Here is a 15520-nt window from a genome sequence, read left to right as displayed (position 1 = left end):
CACTTTTCGGCGCAGTGTCCGGAAACAACACCAAAAGTTGTGTTTTTTTCATTATGCAGCACTGACGAGAACATGAAGCTTCTCGAGCCTTACATGCGAGACCTCCTCGTGAACGGGAAAGAGTGCCGAGTGCTTCGCGATTCCGCAGCTACAATGGATGTAGTTCACCCGTCTTACGTAGAACCCCATATGTTCACGGGCGAGTGCGCATGGATCAAGCAAGCCGTGGAAGCTCATAGCGTGTGTCTGCCAGTAGCAAAAGTGCTTATTGAAGGACCTTTCGGAGCGCTTGAGACGGAGGCGGCAGTGTCATCTATGCTGCCCCCCCAGTACCCGTACCTATTTTCAAACAGGTCCGATCACCTCCTGCGCGAGAAGGGGCTTTTGTTTGGTGAGGCTAGCGTTCAGGCCTTAACCAGATCGAAGGTTCGGGAGCTCGCTCCAAAGGCGGTAGTTGCGGGGCCGACGTTATCGAACAATGAAAAAGGGTCAGAGGCGCAGCAAGCTGATATTCAGAGCACGCCCGAACTGAATAAACTTGAGTCTGTAACGTTAAAGGCACCAGATACCGGAGAGGAAAATCCCGATGCGGGAAAGTTAGAAGAGCTATCTGCAGATTTGCTCATCGCGCCTTCGTCAGACGGACTTGAGAGGTTGCTAAAAGTCAGCCGGTCGGCTTTGATAGCCGAGCAAAAGAAGGATGGTAGCCTAGAAAACATACGCTGCAATGTCAAGGAAGGTATCGCCAGGAAAAATACGCGTTTTGTGGAAAGAGGTGGAGTCCTGTACCGGAAGTATCTAGACCGCAGAGGAGTGGAGTTCGATCAGATGATCGTTCCTCAATGCTATCGTCAGGATCTGTTGCGCTTGACGCATGGGGGTTCGTGGTCCGGACACCTAGGAGTTAAGAAAACTAAGGACCGTCTCTTGCAAGAGTACTATTGGCCAGGGTGTTTTCGGGACGCAGACCATTTCGTGAGGACATGTTACACCTGTCAGCGGGTGGCCAGACCAGGGGACAAATCGAGGGCGCCGTTGAGATTGGTACCTATCATTACGGAGCCTTTTAGACGGCTCGTTATTGATACAGTGGGACCTCTGCCGGTAACAGCCACGGGGTACAGACACATTTTGACTGTGATCTGCCCAGCGACAAAGTTCCCTGAAGCAGTGCCGCTTAAAGAACTCAGCTCAGTTGAGATAGTCAATGCACTACTGTCCATATTTGCGCGAGTTGGTTTTCCTGCGGAAATCCAATCAGATCAGGGCACAGTGTTTACTAGCGCTTTGACGACAACTTTTCTCGAAAGGTGTGGGGTAAAGCTGCTACACAGCTCAGTGTACCACCCACAGTCGAATTCCGTTGAGAAGCTCCACTCCGTCATGAAGCGCGTGTTGAGAGCATTGTGTTTTGAACATCGAACTGACTGGGAGCTGTGTCTGCCTGGGGTGATGTTTGCATTAAGGACCGCGCCGCATGCAGCTACGGGGTTTTCGCCAGCTGAACTGGTGTACGGTCGCTCGCTTCGATCTCCGCTTCGCATGCTTCGAGAATCGTGGGAAGGCAGGGGCGACGACCCAGTCGTGGTGGAGTACGTGCTTAAGCTCCTCGAACGCTTAAGAAGGGCACAGGAGTTGTCAGGTGAAGCAATGGCAAAGGCCCAGCAGAGGGCCAAGGTTTATTATGATCGGACAGCCAGGGCCCGTCGTTTTGAGGTGGGCGATGAGGTCATGATATTGCGCACATCGCTAAACAACAAACTAGACGTGCAGTGGGAGGGCCCAGCACGAATTGTTCAGAAACTGTCGGACGTTAACTACGTGGTAAGTCTGCCAGGAAAGCGGAAAGCACAGCAAGTTTACCACTGTAATCTGCTCAAACCTTATAGACAAAGGGAAGCAGTGGTGTGCATGATGGTTAACGTTCCTGAAGAGCTTCAGGTCGAGCTTCCGGGACTAGGCTCAGTGACGAACAGGGAAGACACCGGTCAAGTCATTAGTGACCTTATCAGTAAAGCACCGCTGTCGCCTGAGCAGAAAACCTAACTACACCAGCTATTACAAGAGTTTCAAGGTCTGTTCTCTGAGAGGCCTGGTAGGACTTCTGTCCTTACTCATGACATAGAACTTACCTCCCCAGAGCCAGTACGATCCAAGGCGTATCGGGTGTCACCCCGCCAGAACGATATTATGCAGGCTGAGGTAAAGAAAATGCTACAGCTCGGTGTTATTGAGGCAGGTGAGAGTGATTATACCTCCCCTTTGATTTTAGTTGAGGTACCGGGCAAGGAACCTCGTCCTTGCGTCGACTACCGCAGGCTTAATTCCATCACTAAGGATCAAATTTATCCGATCCCTAACATCGAGGAGCGCCTTGAGAAAGTTAGTAGCGCTCAGTTTATTTCCACCCTAGATCTTGTCAGGGGTTATTGGCAGGTTCCACTTACAGAAGAGGCTAGTAGGTATGCGGCGTTCATTTCACCAATGGGAACATTCCGTCCTAAAGTGTTGAGTTTTGGTTTGAAGAACGCGCCATACTGTTTTTCAAGCCTCATGGATAAAGTGTTGCGGGGACAGCAAGAATTCGCTTTACCGTATCTAGACGACGTAGCGATATTCTCCGCATCCTGGTCTGCGCATATGGCACACTTGCGGGCAGTGCTAACCCGCCTGCGCGAAGCGGGCTTGACAGTCAAGGCTCCTAAGTGCCAGTTAGCACAGGCCGAGGTTGTCTACCTCGGTCACGTGATTGGTCAGGGTCGTCGCCGCCCCTCTGAAATAAAGGTGGCCGCTGTGCGAGACTTCCCGCAACCGCGCACGAAGACCGATATTCGGTCGTTCTTAGGTGTCGCCGGCTACTATCAGAGGTACATCCCCAGGTACTCTGATATCGCGGCTCCCCTGACGGATGCTCTAAGAAAGACAGAGCCTCAAACAGTCGTCTGGGACGAGACAAAGGAAAGAGCTTTTAGCGCCCTAAAGAGTGCCCTAACAAGCCAGCCTGTGCTACGATCGCCAGACTATACAAAAGGGTTCGTTGTTCAGTGCGATGCTAGTGAGCGAGGCATGGGCGTTGTACTGTGCCAACGGGAAAATGGAGAAGTAGAACACCCCGTCCTGTATGCTAGTCGTAAGCTGACCAGTCGTGAGCAGGCGTATAGCGCCACCGAGAAAGAGTGTGCATGTCTCGTGTGGGCCGTTCAGAAATTGTCATGCTATCTAGCCGGCTCGAGGTTTATCATTGAGACGGATCACTGCCCTCTCCAATGGCTGCAGACCATCTCTCCCAAAAATGGCCGCCTCCTGCGCTGGAGCCTCGCTTTGCAACAATATTCCTTTGAGGTGCGTTACAAAAAGGCGAGTCTCAACGGTAACGCCGATGGCTTAAGTCGAAGCCCCTAACGTAGGAATCAGCCTCAAAATTGTTTGTTACCGATGTTTTTCTTCCTGAGGCAGGATTTTTTTTAACATATTGCTTTTGTTTAGTGTTTCCAAAGTGATGATATGCTTTCTAGTGCAATTTTGCAATTTGTGGACGCGTTCTGAGTGATGCTAGACTACTGTAAGGAACTAGGCAGTGGTATAAAAAGGGGAAAGAGCCTGGCAGGGCTTAGTGAGGGTTGTGCCGTGCTTGCTGACTGAGCGGTTGAGTTTCAGCGTAGTTCTAACGCTTGCCGGGAACGAGAACAAAAATGTGAACTCTCCCGAAGTCACTTTGCAGTGTCCTGTGCGAACCTGAACGAGAGAACGAGGCCTTCTCTGTGCGCTGCGCTCAAGAAACGTCGAGGGACGCCCGACTTCGGTTATGAGCATCATCGAGCGACATCCCTCCGGACAGCGGATGCAGTCCCCTGTCCATCGGGATCTCCTTCCCCCGGCGGGGCGGTCTGTTACGTTTCGCCTACGACGCGCGGTTTAGCCGGCGCGACTGCAACAAAGCGGCAGACATTTTGGCCCGTTCGGCGTCGCCGCTACGCTCCCCGCCAAGCGCGTCCAGGCATGTTCCGATGCCACGTGTCTTCATGTGCGTGTGTGGGTGTATGTGCCATTGTGCCCGACCGGAGGCGATACGACAGTAGAAGTCACCTTCTCCTCCCAGCCATTGTGCCCGACCGGAGGCGATACGACAGTAGAAGTCACCTTCTCCTCCCAGCCATTGTGCCCGACCGGAGGCGCTACGACAGTAGGAGTTACCTTCTCCTCCCAGCCATTGTGCCCGACCGGAGGCGATACGACAGTAGGAGTTACCTTCTCCTCCCAGTCTTTGTGCCCGACCGGCGGCGCTACGACAGTATGCGTCACCTTATCCCATTGTACAATCACGTGCTCGTCTATTGAGGGGTTCCTTCTTGCCCTCAACTGCGAGAGTATAAAAACAGCTGCCCCCGGACGCCAAAGAGGAGGGCTCCGATTTCTTCTGTTGAGTAAAGTGCCCTCCCGTCTCTCTACTTCGGTCAACCTGACCGCCAACTCTTTGCGATGCTAAAATAAACAAGTTGTTTTGTTGTTACCAGTCGACTCATGCTTTGCCGGGACCTTCGGATGCTTCCAGTTGTACCCCAGGCCGCCAGGCCAACGCTACCCTTGGGGCTTGCGACCCAGGTGCAGCAACGGGCGTCAGCGCCGAGTTCCCAACAGGTCGTACCATCGGTGCGACCACAACAACCGTTGCCATCGGTGGGATTCAAACAATTGATATATCAGCCACACACTCGCATAGCACGGCCACGTGGCAAATGCGGCCATGCGGACGCTTCACTATGCACGGATCGGCTGGTTGCAATATTGGGAAACTCTATGGGTGCATGTTTAAAGCACAGCGTTTTTAGCCTATCGCGTGATCGTTGCGGGTTCTCCATGGCTGAGTGTATTGCATGGTACAGAATTGGCCCCAGTACCAAAAGTACACAGGTAGGGTGGTCCGTGTAGACGAAGCGTGAACGCGAGCTCAACATAACCACGTCATCATTATTCTGTAGCGATTATTTATGCGAAAGCGTCAAATGGCCCTTTGAGCAAAAAAGCCGGCGTCTGTCGTCTCAGCGAAACAGCACCTCAAATCCCATTGGCTGCGACCACGTCACGAGCGCACCTCGACGAAACAGAGCGGGTGAAAGGTTACACCTGCTGTCGCTATAGTGCACCAGGTGTTGCGTGAGGGGAGAGGGCGTCGCCGCGACGCCACGTCATCCTTGCTCTCGCAAGCCGCCGCCCGGTCCGTATCTCCCCCCTCCACTGGGCTTAACTGCTGCGCGTGCCTGCCGGCCTTGGTGGCCACTGCTGTTTCCTGGTCTCTGGTCATGCAGCACGTCGGTGGCATGCGATGTTGGCACCGCAGGCTGCTGCTGCTGCTCGCTAGCTCGGGCCCAATGTAGCTCTAGGGTGCATCACTTGCAGCGTAAAACTCGGACTGCTCAGCGGCGTTCAATTGGGCATTAATGCTTTCGCAATCACAACTCAGATAAGACATGCTTAGCTGTCCTCATATGTTTTTCTTTAGTTGCCAAGTGGACGCATCATTGTTCACCATTCACAGTCTTCAATCTGTCGTCATCATTGCATTGTCATTTCAAATTAGTTGTAATATCAAGCCGTCGGATGCTGCCGCCTTCACGCTGTGTAGTAAATACGCAGTCATTGCCATGCATGCACTCATCATCCCAAAGTCGTTATGCCTCAATCGTGATGACTCTAGAATTGTCATCCCATCGTCGATCATGCCATCGTTGTCACCGCATCAGCATGATACTGTTATCGGCATTCGACAGATGCATTACACAGATTATCATTACCTTTTCAGCTTCTAGAACAGAATGCACGAGGTGATCTACCGCAGTAATATTATGAGAGACACTTGGGCAGAACAATTGTTGGCCTCAATTGCCAAGCCTCCCTGTAACATCATTTATTTCAATCTCCATAATAATCCTAAATTGTGTCACAAAACTTCTACAACAAATGTCAACATGGTTTCCATAATACCTTGTCTCTCATGAAAAACAACTGTATTGTCATGTTCACTAACTTGATCTCCTCCATTGAACTTAGTTCTTGCGTTGAATGGATGCTTTTAGCGTCTTAAATTCTGCTACTTTGTGCCACTGCCTCCTTCTCCTGAATAAGCTAACTTAATATTGATCCACATGCAATTACTAAAATTCACTGAATGCTTTCTTCATGACTAAACACAATTTGTATGTTAACAACTCCAATTCACAAATCTGTCGTTTGTCACTTCTGGCGTGCCACAATGCTGAATGTTTAGGCCCTTGATTTTTCTCATTTTAGATCTCGCAATGAACTTAACGTAGAAAACTAAACTTTCTGTTGATGACTGTGTGTTTGTCGTGAAACAACCAAACTCTGGCAGGTCCGTTTCTGTTCAAACAGACTAAACAAATGGTCCACTGAGTAAAAAAAGGCAGCGTCTGTCGTCTCAGCGAAATGGAACCTCAAATCCCATTGGTTGAGACCACATTGCGAGCGTGCCTCTAAGGAGCAGAGTGGGTGAAAGGGTACATCTGCCGTCGCTCTAGCGCGCCAGGTGTTGCGTGAGGGGAGAGGGCGCCGCTGCAACGCCACGTCGTCCTTGCTCTCGCAAGCCGGCGCCCAGTCCATATCTCTCCCCTCCTCTCCCCCCCCACTGGGCTTAGCTGCTGCACGTGCCCAGTGCGGCAATGTCTCCACTAATGTCTCTTCGGAGTGCCATCACTATTTAAAAACCTAACATTAGTACCCTAGCAAAAAAAACTATTAGAAATTTCTGCAAGTCTCTTAGGAATATGTATATGTTGTACGGGTCCTTCTAAGAGTGATATATATTCCTACCTGACCGATAGAACTCTTTACCAGACTGGCAGGCAGCAGATAGATCTCACTGTGCTGCCTACAAGACCAAATAGCATGATGTACGTATCAGTCTTTTAAACCCAGATAGAGATCATCATATGACATACAGAAATCTGATTGAGGCACTGATAAAACATGTTAGAAATAGCACACATGCCGGTGCCCATACGCCTGAAGAGACGTTTTTAAAATGAACTGAATATACAACCCTGAAGGCATTGCCTGCCACGTGAACAGATTAACAAACACAGTGGGGATATTAGAGCATCAAATAAAAATGAAGTGTGTAAACTGTGCAATTATCAAAACCTTTTACAGCTTGTATGCAGATATATTATCCTAAACATGTTTCAACATAAATTAAAGCACGCGTTTTCAAAGCACAGCAGCATTACTTAGCCTGTGAAACTACATTGGGGAAGTTGCATGAGAAAAGTATCAGTCCATCTTTGTAGCAGGTGTGCTCCGGTTCTTTTAATACGAAATTACATTTACAAATCAAATTTTGCGAGACGGATGTGCAACATTTAATGCATATCCAAAACAGGATTACTGTCATCATCATCATCATCATCATTATATTTATGTCCACTGCAGGACGAAAGCCTCTCCGTGCAATCTCTAATTACCCCTGTCCTGCGCCAACCGATTCCAACTAGCACCTGCAAATTTCCTAATTTTGGCGCACCACCTAGTCTTCTGCCACCCTCTACTGCACTTCCCTCCTCTTGGTACCCATTCTGTCACCCTAATGGTCCAATGGTTATCTAATCTGCGTATTACATGACCTGCCCAGCGCCATATTTTTCTCTTAATGTCTATTAGAATGTCATCTATACCCGTTTGCTCTCTTGTCCAAAATGCTCTCTTTCTGTCTCTTAAAGTTATACTTAGCATTCTTCGTTCCATCCCTCTTTGCACGGCCCTTAACTTGTTCTCAAGCTTCTTTGTCAGTCTCCAAGTCTCTGCGCCATATGTCAGCACCCATAAAATGCACTGATTGTATACTTTCCTTTTCAATTATAATGGTAAGCTCCCAATCAGGAGCTCACAATGTCTGCCGTATGCGATTCAGCCCATTTTTATTCTTCTGTGAACTTCCTTCTCATGGTCAGGGTTTCCTGTGATTAGTTGACCTGGGTAGACGTACACCTTCACAGACTCTAGAGGCTGACTAGCGATCTTGAACTCTTGATCCTTTGTCCGGTTATATATCATTATCTTTGTCTTCTGCATATTAATCTTCAGCGCCACTCTTACACTCTCCCTGTTAAGGTCCTCAATCATTTGTTGTAACTCGTCCGCAGTGTTCCTGAATAGAACAATGTCATCGGCAAACCGAATGTTGCTGAGGTGTTCGCCATCGATCTCTACTCCTAAACCTTCCCAGTTTAATAGCTTGAATACTTCTTCCAAGCACGCAGTGAATAGCACTGCAGAGATTGTGTCTACTTCTCTTACTCCTTTCTTCATAGGTACCTTCCTACTGTTGTAATAAAGTTTATTTACAAAAGCAAAACAAAGCACTTTCAAGACTGTGGATACTAACTGTAGCTCTAACATGTCCGGCTGAGTTTGTGATTGCCATAAATTAGACACTACCAACGTGATTTCATTAAAGCTACTTTCTGGTTTGTGCATACTTGATTTGAAAATTATAACAACGCTAATGCATCCATCCACAAAGGAACAAGGACAAGACACAAGCAACATGACTACAAACATGACTAGGGTTTATTTTACACTCCACTATCTAAAGAATAAGCAAGCAACTTTAGCTACATTTAAACAAACACATAAGAGGAAGAACACAGACTGAAGTACCAACTTCACCAAGCCCATTTGTGCTCACAGATGCTGTAGAGAACACCAGGTCTAATTGACATATGCTTTTATAATAATACAACTTCATATGAAGCTATTTTCTCTAGACTATGCATTTTTGCGTTCACCCCAAAAGTGTTGTGATATGTGACAGAACACAAGGGAGCTTGTGCAAAAAGAACAAACTGGCATAGCACACTGACAGGAAGCAAAGAAACAGGGCAAGCATCACTATTGGTACAAGATCTACAGCTATATATCAGAATATGACAATACAGCAATATTATTTAAGCAAAAGTGAGTACAGATCTGAGAACTTATTCAAGTAAGAACATGGATTTACCATTTTTAAAACCACATAATCATGAACAAAAACAGCTAAACATCAGTTCACATATTGCAAAATTAGAAGACACAATTCTTCACTGGGTGCTAGTTCAACCACCGCACTTCGAAATGTGTAAAAGTAGTTTAACCTGTGTAGCCATCAGCATGCGAAAGCAAAGATGACTATCAGAACAGGCTTCATATATAGTGTTTGGAGTCTTTGATTCAAACCGTAATACACTGTTAAAATAAGATTTCAGAGTTTGCGTGTTCCATTCAGAAAAAAGGTAGTGTCTTAGTCATGCTGCCACAGTTAACGGATAAACTTGCACCTGCTACATTGAGTCAAAGGAGTAAATAAAGGGAGGCAGACAGATGCATGGTGTGAAAACGATGCTGTTGTATCAAGTAGCATAGCTGCTCACTTAACATTCAGCTGCTTTCCATGCCTCTGCATACAGACTGAGAAGCTTTACCTCTTCACCATCTGCTAGTGAACCATTGTTTGTTCACTGTGATCACCCACTCAAGGCAGTCACGTGGCTAAGTAGGGCCCTTCACTACTTGTAAGGACACCGACCCGAAACTGTGCATAAGTCCTGTAAAATATTGTCATTTTTTGGCTACTGCAGCTGTTCATCAGCAGCTGCATCACTACTGCCAACATGCAGACCATGCAATTCCCCAAGCACTTAATCAACAAGAGTACAATAGTGAAGAGTGGCAAATTGGGCTAGCTGGTTCATTAGGAAAACAAGAAGCTAACGCAAGAAAAAATAAACACTCTAGAATTTTGATGGCTCTGGCTTGGTTAATATATTCAAACATCAAAAGGCTGATTATTACAGAATGCCATAAAGTGTGGTGCACTGTTACCAACTGTTTTTTTAAAGCTATAACCTGTTATTACCAGACATTCATGTACCATGGCTGAAGACATACTGTTCATCGTTGCCATGTCTTGAGCATGGGAATTAGTCTCTTTCATAAAGGTTTCGTATTGTCCATTAAAAATATTGTTGTCTATTTCTATAAACACACAAAGGCGCATAACTTCGCTGGGTGTTAAGTAAACTAGTGGCTCCTCTCTTCTGACGCAGACTTAAAGGTGCTTTGCATGGAGAATTTCAACAGGAAATAGGTAGCTTCTTGCATTTCAGAATTAAAGAATTCGCTCCAGTAAGAATTCTACAAATGAGAGAAAACGCACCTGAGAAGCTGAAAAATGCACAGTTTTTAGTCTTTATAGTTCAAGTGTACTGGAGAGAGTGGAATGTTTGTTGGTTGATGACCATTCGCTAATATTCAGTGACACTTGTTGAGTCACAGCCACGGTTGTGGACTACAGCCTGTTTTTCACTTTCATCCAAGTTCAGGCACAGCTTTCCAGTGCCTAACAAAACTGTCTGCTGACCAGCTCTCCTCTCCTGTACACCAAAAAAAAAACTCACTGCTTCTGGTGAAAGATTTAAACCAGCTTTAGCTGCCTGTAACTTTCGAGCAAGTACATAACATGCCAATATTTGTAAAGGAACATCATTAGCTCCGCTGACCAATTTCACAAGAAGTTCATTTCCGCCTTCAAATACAAATGAAGAATGCGAGCAATGAGGTCCTAGTTTGGCCGCACTTTTACGAAGATGCAGGATTTGGTGTACATTGTATGTCATTGCACCCAATCGAAACAAAGACTGTGCTCTCACAACACACTCCGACAGAAGATCAGATGATCTCATTATGGTAATCTGAAGTGACGGTGTCTAGTAGAAGTATATAGACACCCTCCACAAGCAAACTGGAATGTCTGACATACTTATCTGGCAAAAACCCATGAAGGCACGGTAATGAATAATGAAGAACCCACCACTTCCATTCACTAGCTTTCAAGATTGTGAAGTCTAATAATCTTTGTGGTGTACATGTGAACCAATTCGGTGGCTTGATTGCCAATAACCTCCTGTTTAAAGAGGCTAAACTTTGTTGTGAACCAATGTAAACGTAAACATCTTTTCTCTTTTAAATGTGATCACATTTTTATTCTTTTTAAGCTGTTGTATGGTGTATATTTGTTCCAACAACCTTTCCTTTCCGAATCCTGGGCTTCATATTTGATTTATATGTATTGTCTTTTCTGATAATATAAATGCATTATTTCTGACTAATTTTTGGCCAAATGAGGAAGCTTGCTTCTCCTTGAAGCACATTACACCTATACAACACACATAGATACTGATAGACTACAGATCTGGCAAACTAATATGAATACACTGTTACACTAATAAAAAGAATACACTAGTAGACTTGTACAAGCAGAATAGCACAGATACGTCCGGAATAGAACTAAAAGTAATTTTATCAGTGTATCAGTTGTATCGTTTCATACTGCAATAGAAAAAAACTGATATAATTTTTATTAGGTTGCCCTATCAGATTTTTTGCTAGTGATCTTTCACTGTAAATGCATATCAACTTTTTGACTAATGCTAATAATTGAACACATGGCTTTTTTTGCTGCAAGTTTTCTTGGACTCCTGCTTCCCTTAAACTTATACCGTATAATATGCTTGCAAGATCAAAACTGGAGTATGCTTCATCGATCCGGGATACACCGACAAAAAACACAACTCTCATATTTAGTTGAAGCCATACAAAACAAACCTGTACGTTTTATTGTAGCTGCTTATTCCCATACTGCAAGCATATCAACAATTAAAACTTGCCTTGATTGGCCAGGCTTGTCAACAAAAAAACTTACCCATTTATTTCACAAATTCTCAATTGAAACATATGTTATTACCTCCTTGTATCTCATTGAGAATGAACTACAACCTCAAGGTACAGGTGCCAACTTGCCAAACCAATCTTTACTATTCCTGTAAAAGGCAGCCTCAGAACACACACACGCACACACACGCACACACATATATATCAGTGAGCTACAAGGAGGTAACAAAAACATGTTTCAATTGAGAATTTGTGAAATAAACAGGTAAGTTTTCTTGTTGCCTAGCCAATCAAGGCAACTTTTAATTGTTGATATGCTTGCGGTGTGGGAATAAGCAGCTACAATAAAATGTACAGGTTGGTTTTGCATGGCTTCAACTAAATATGAGAGTTGTGTTTTTTGAAGGTATATCCCGGATTGATGAAGCATACTCCAGTTTTGATCTCACAAGCATATTATACAGTATAAGTTTAAGGGAAGCAGGAGTCCCAAGAAAACTTGCATCACAAAAAGCCATGTGTTCAGTTATTAGCATTACTCAAAAAGTTGATATGAATTTGCATTGAAAGATTATTAGTAATATGAATACCTATGTACAAGGTGGTTAATTAGAACAGAGTGTTTATTTTGTAGGTAAATGTGTTAAAAGGACTAGTCATGATGTGAAAATCTCTTCATTTTACTTTTACCACCCCACCTTACCACCACTTTACCTTTATACACACACACACACACGCATATATATATATATATATATATATATGTATACCATGACACCCATTCCGTAACTCTAATGCTCCATACGATAGAAAATACGATAGCAAATTGGGCAAGTTGTTGAAGCTTCATGGCAGCTACTGCATGACAGATGCCGACAAAAGTAATAGAATGGGACAGGATACAGCACTATCAAATGAAGTTTATTGAAAGAAAACAACCAATATATAACACACATCACGTGACCAACACCCGCCCCCTAGCATATGCAGATACATACCAAAACAACCTTCACATCACCGAATGCACATGCATGACGGCAACACACATGTCACGGCTGATTAATCAATGTAAAAAAACAATTACTAAGGCACAATGCAACTCAGTGGCTTTACTTCAGATCTAACACAGCAACCTCGCTATCTTGCAGCGAGATGGATGGCTGGCTAACACATAGTGAGCCTTTCTTTCTAATGTGAGAAGCCTCCATTAATTCATGTGAGAGCTTTTCACAGTGTGTGAACAGCAGAATAGTACTTTCAAAAACTGGATGACGCCCAATGCTGCAACAATGCACAGAAAGGTGTGGATGCGCAAAAACCCTTAAAAAAACTATGGTACTTCCTTAGTCGAATGTTTAAGCACCTTCCAGTCTGACTGATATATATTTTGTAGGCTTCAAGAAAAAGGAATCGAATAAACAACATTTCGTGTGCAAGAGACAAACTGTGTGCTATATTTCACTTTGCAGTCCTCCCTGCTCAGACACCCGTTGTGAAGAATGTTCTTGTTTATTGCTTCACATATTCCCTTCAGCTTATCTTTAAATGAAAACCCAACCCTCTCCTGGAACTTAGAAGCCACCTTTTTCTGCCTGTGCGACAATTAATAGAGGGGATAATGGCAACTTTGTTCCGCTCTTGCTCCTTAAGCTTCTTCCACCCTGGTCGCACCTTAAGTTCCTTCATTAACGTGCTTCAAGATAAAAAAAACACTGAAACTGAATAACCTGCCTCATTAAGCCTTGTCACCAGATTCCTTACACTTTCAAGGATAAGGTAAGGATAGCTCTTGGTTGGGGCATCTCTAATTGCGTGAGTGGCAATACTGTACTTAATAAGTTTTGAATGGCTAGACCTATAATCAAGAAGGGGCTTAGAAGTTGTCGACTGATATCCCCAGCATACGTGATCCCACATAAAATTAAGCCTGACATAAGAAGTTGCAGCACATTTTTTTTCTGGAACTTCTAAAGTGTAGTTGAAACCTTTCTATTGTTCTCTAAATAGCTTCAGTACTTCGATGACAGCTCTGCGAAAGTTATCATTTGCTCATGAAAAACAAATAATCATCCATGTATCTGAAAATTTTTAAGAGCAAGCCCACTCAGGTTTTGATTATGTTCTGGTCAAGATAACTTAAAATATTACTGAGCACTGGTGCAACACCGGAACCTATGCAGATGCCAGCATTCTGGACACATATTTTACTTTCCCACCAGACCAACATTGACCTTAAATAGAAATCAAGAAGCTCCAGAAAGTTTGCAACAAGAATTTTACACCTTTCAGCAAATTCCAGCTAACCTGTTTATTTGTGTATGCAGTCCTTAACAAACTGCAAGAGACGCACCTGCGGCAAAGAATTGTATAAATCTTCTGCATCTATACTAAAACTTGCCCATTTTCCCAGATTATGCTCCTACAGGAAGTGTACAACAGTCTCAGAGCTGGCAGCAACGAATTGGTCGTTGATTCCCAGCCTGTCAAGGTGTGTCTGCAGAAATTCTGAAACATGAAGCCATGATTTATATTCCGACACAATGGTTCTGAAATGGATCCCCTAAGCTTGTGTGTTTTGCACTGAAGAAGGCACATAAAAGAAGACCTTTTTCCACCTTAACATCATTTGAGACTGTTGTCGAACCAAACTGATTCAACTTTGTGACAGCTCAACATTTTATGTCAGCTATATTGGTATAAATTTCATTAAAATTTATGTCAGCGGCTGACACACCCTCCTCCGGAAAAGTGCTTTCCAACATGACAACACAATGCCCTTTTTTTTCTCCAAGAAACCTCCAAGTTTCTGCCCCATACGTTAGCTCAGGTAGAAGGCAATGATTCTATGCTTGATTGTACACAACTATATATATATATATATATATATATATATATATATATATATATATATATATATATATATATATATATATATATATATATATATATATATATATATATATAACTTTGTATTCACCATCCAGGGCCAGGGAACAAGAGAAGCCAGACACCACTGACCAATTTCTGACTAAAAGAATGAATTTTTGACCTTATACATCTTGTTTTTACTGTACATGTCCCTCACCACATACAGGGTCTGTCCTGAAAGTAATGTCAGTAAATTTATTGTGATGTGACTGTATGTCAGAGCGGTCTAACTGGTTGAAACTAGTAGTGACGGAATCCAGCTAAGCAGCGGTCCATCAGTCAGTGTGCTCCGAACATCGGAGAGTGTCGGACGGGCCCGTCCGTAAGAGCTGTTTTTTATTCTTGTGCAAGTGAAAATGCAGCGCTTATTAGAACAAAGATTTGCGATCAAGTTTTGTGTGAAACTTGGCAATACCGCTGCGGAAACTGTTACTATGCTCAAGACTGCTTATAAAGAACATGCCTGGTCAGATCGGCAAGTGTTTCGGTGGCACAAGGCCTTTTGGAAGGCCGGGAAGAGGGCGACGACAAGGACTGCGCTGGATGGCCATCCACGACCACTACGACTGACAATGTCACACGAGCGAGGGAACTGTTGAACTCAGACCAACGATTAAGTGTTCGTTTAATGGCCGACATGTTAAGCGTTTCGAAAACTCAAGTTCATGAAATTGTTACAAACGATATCGGCATGCGGAAGGCGTGCACAAAAATGGTTCCAAAAGTGCTCACTGACAACGAAAAGTCATGTCGCGTTGAAACATGCCAAGAAAATCTCAACATGTGCAAATGTGAGCGAAAATTTTTGGACAACGTCGTTACAGAAGACGAGACTTGGGTATTTGAATATGACCTGGAGACCAAAAGG

Source organism: Dermacentor variabilis, chromosome 2 (genome assembly GCF_050947875.1).
Source record: "Dermacentor variabilis isolate Ectoservices chromosome 2, ASM5094787v1, whole genome shotgun sequence".
Taxonomy (NCBI): Eukaryota; Metazoa; Arthropoda; class Arachnida; order Ixodida; family Ixodidae; genus Dermacentor; species Dermacentor variabilis.
This window is presented reverse-complemented; position numbering follows the sequence as displayed.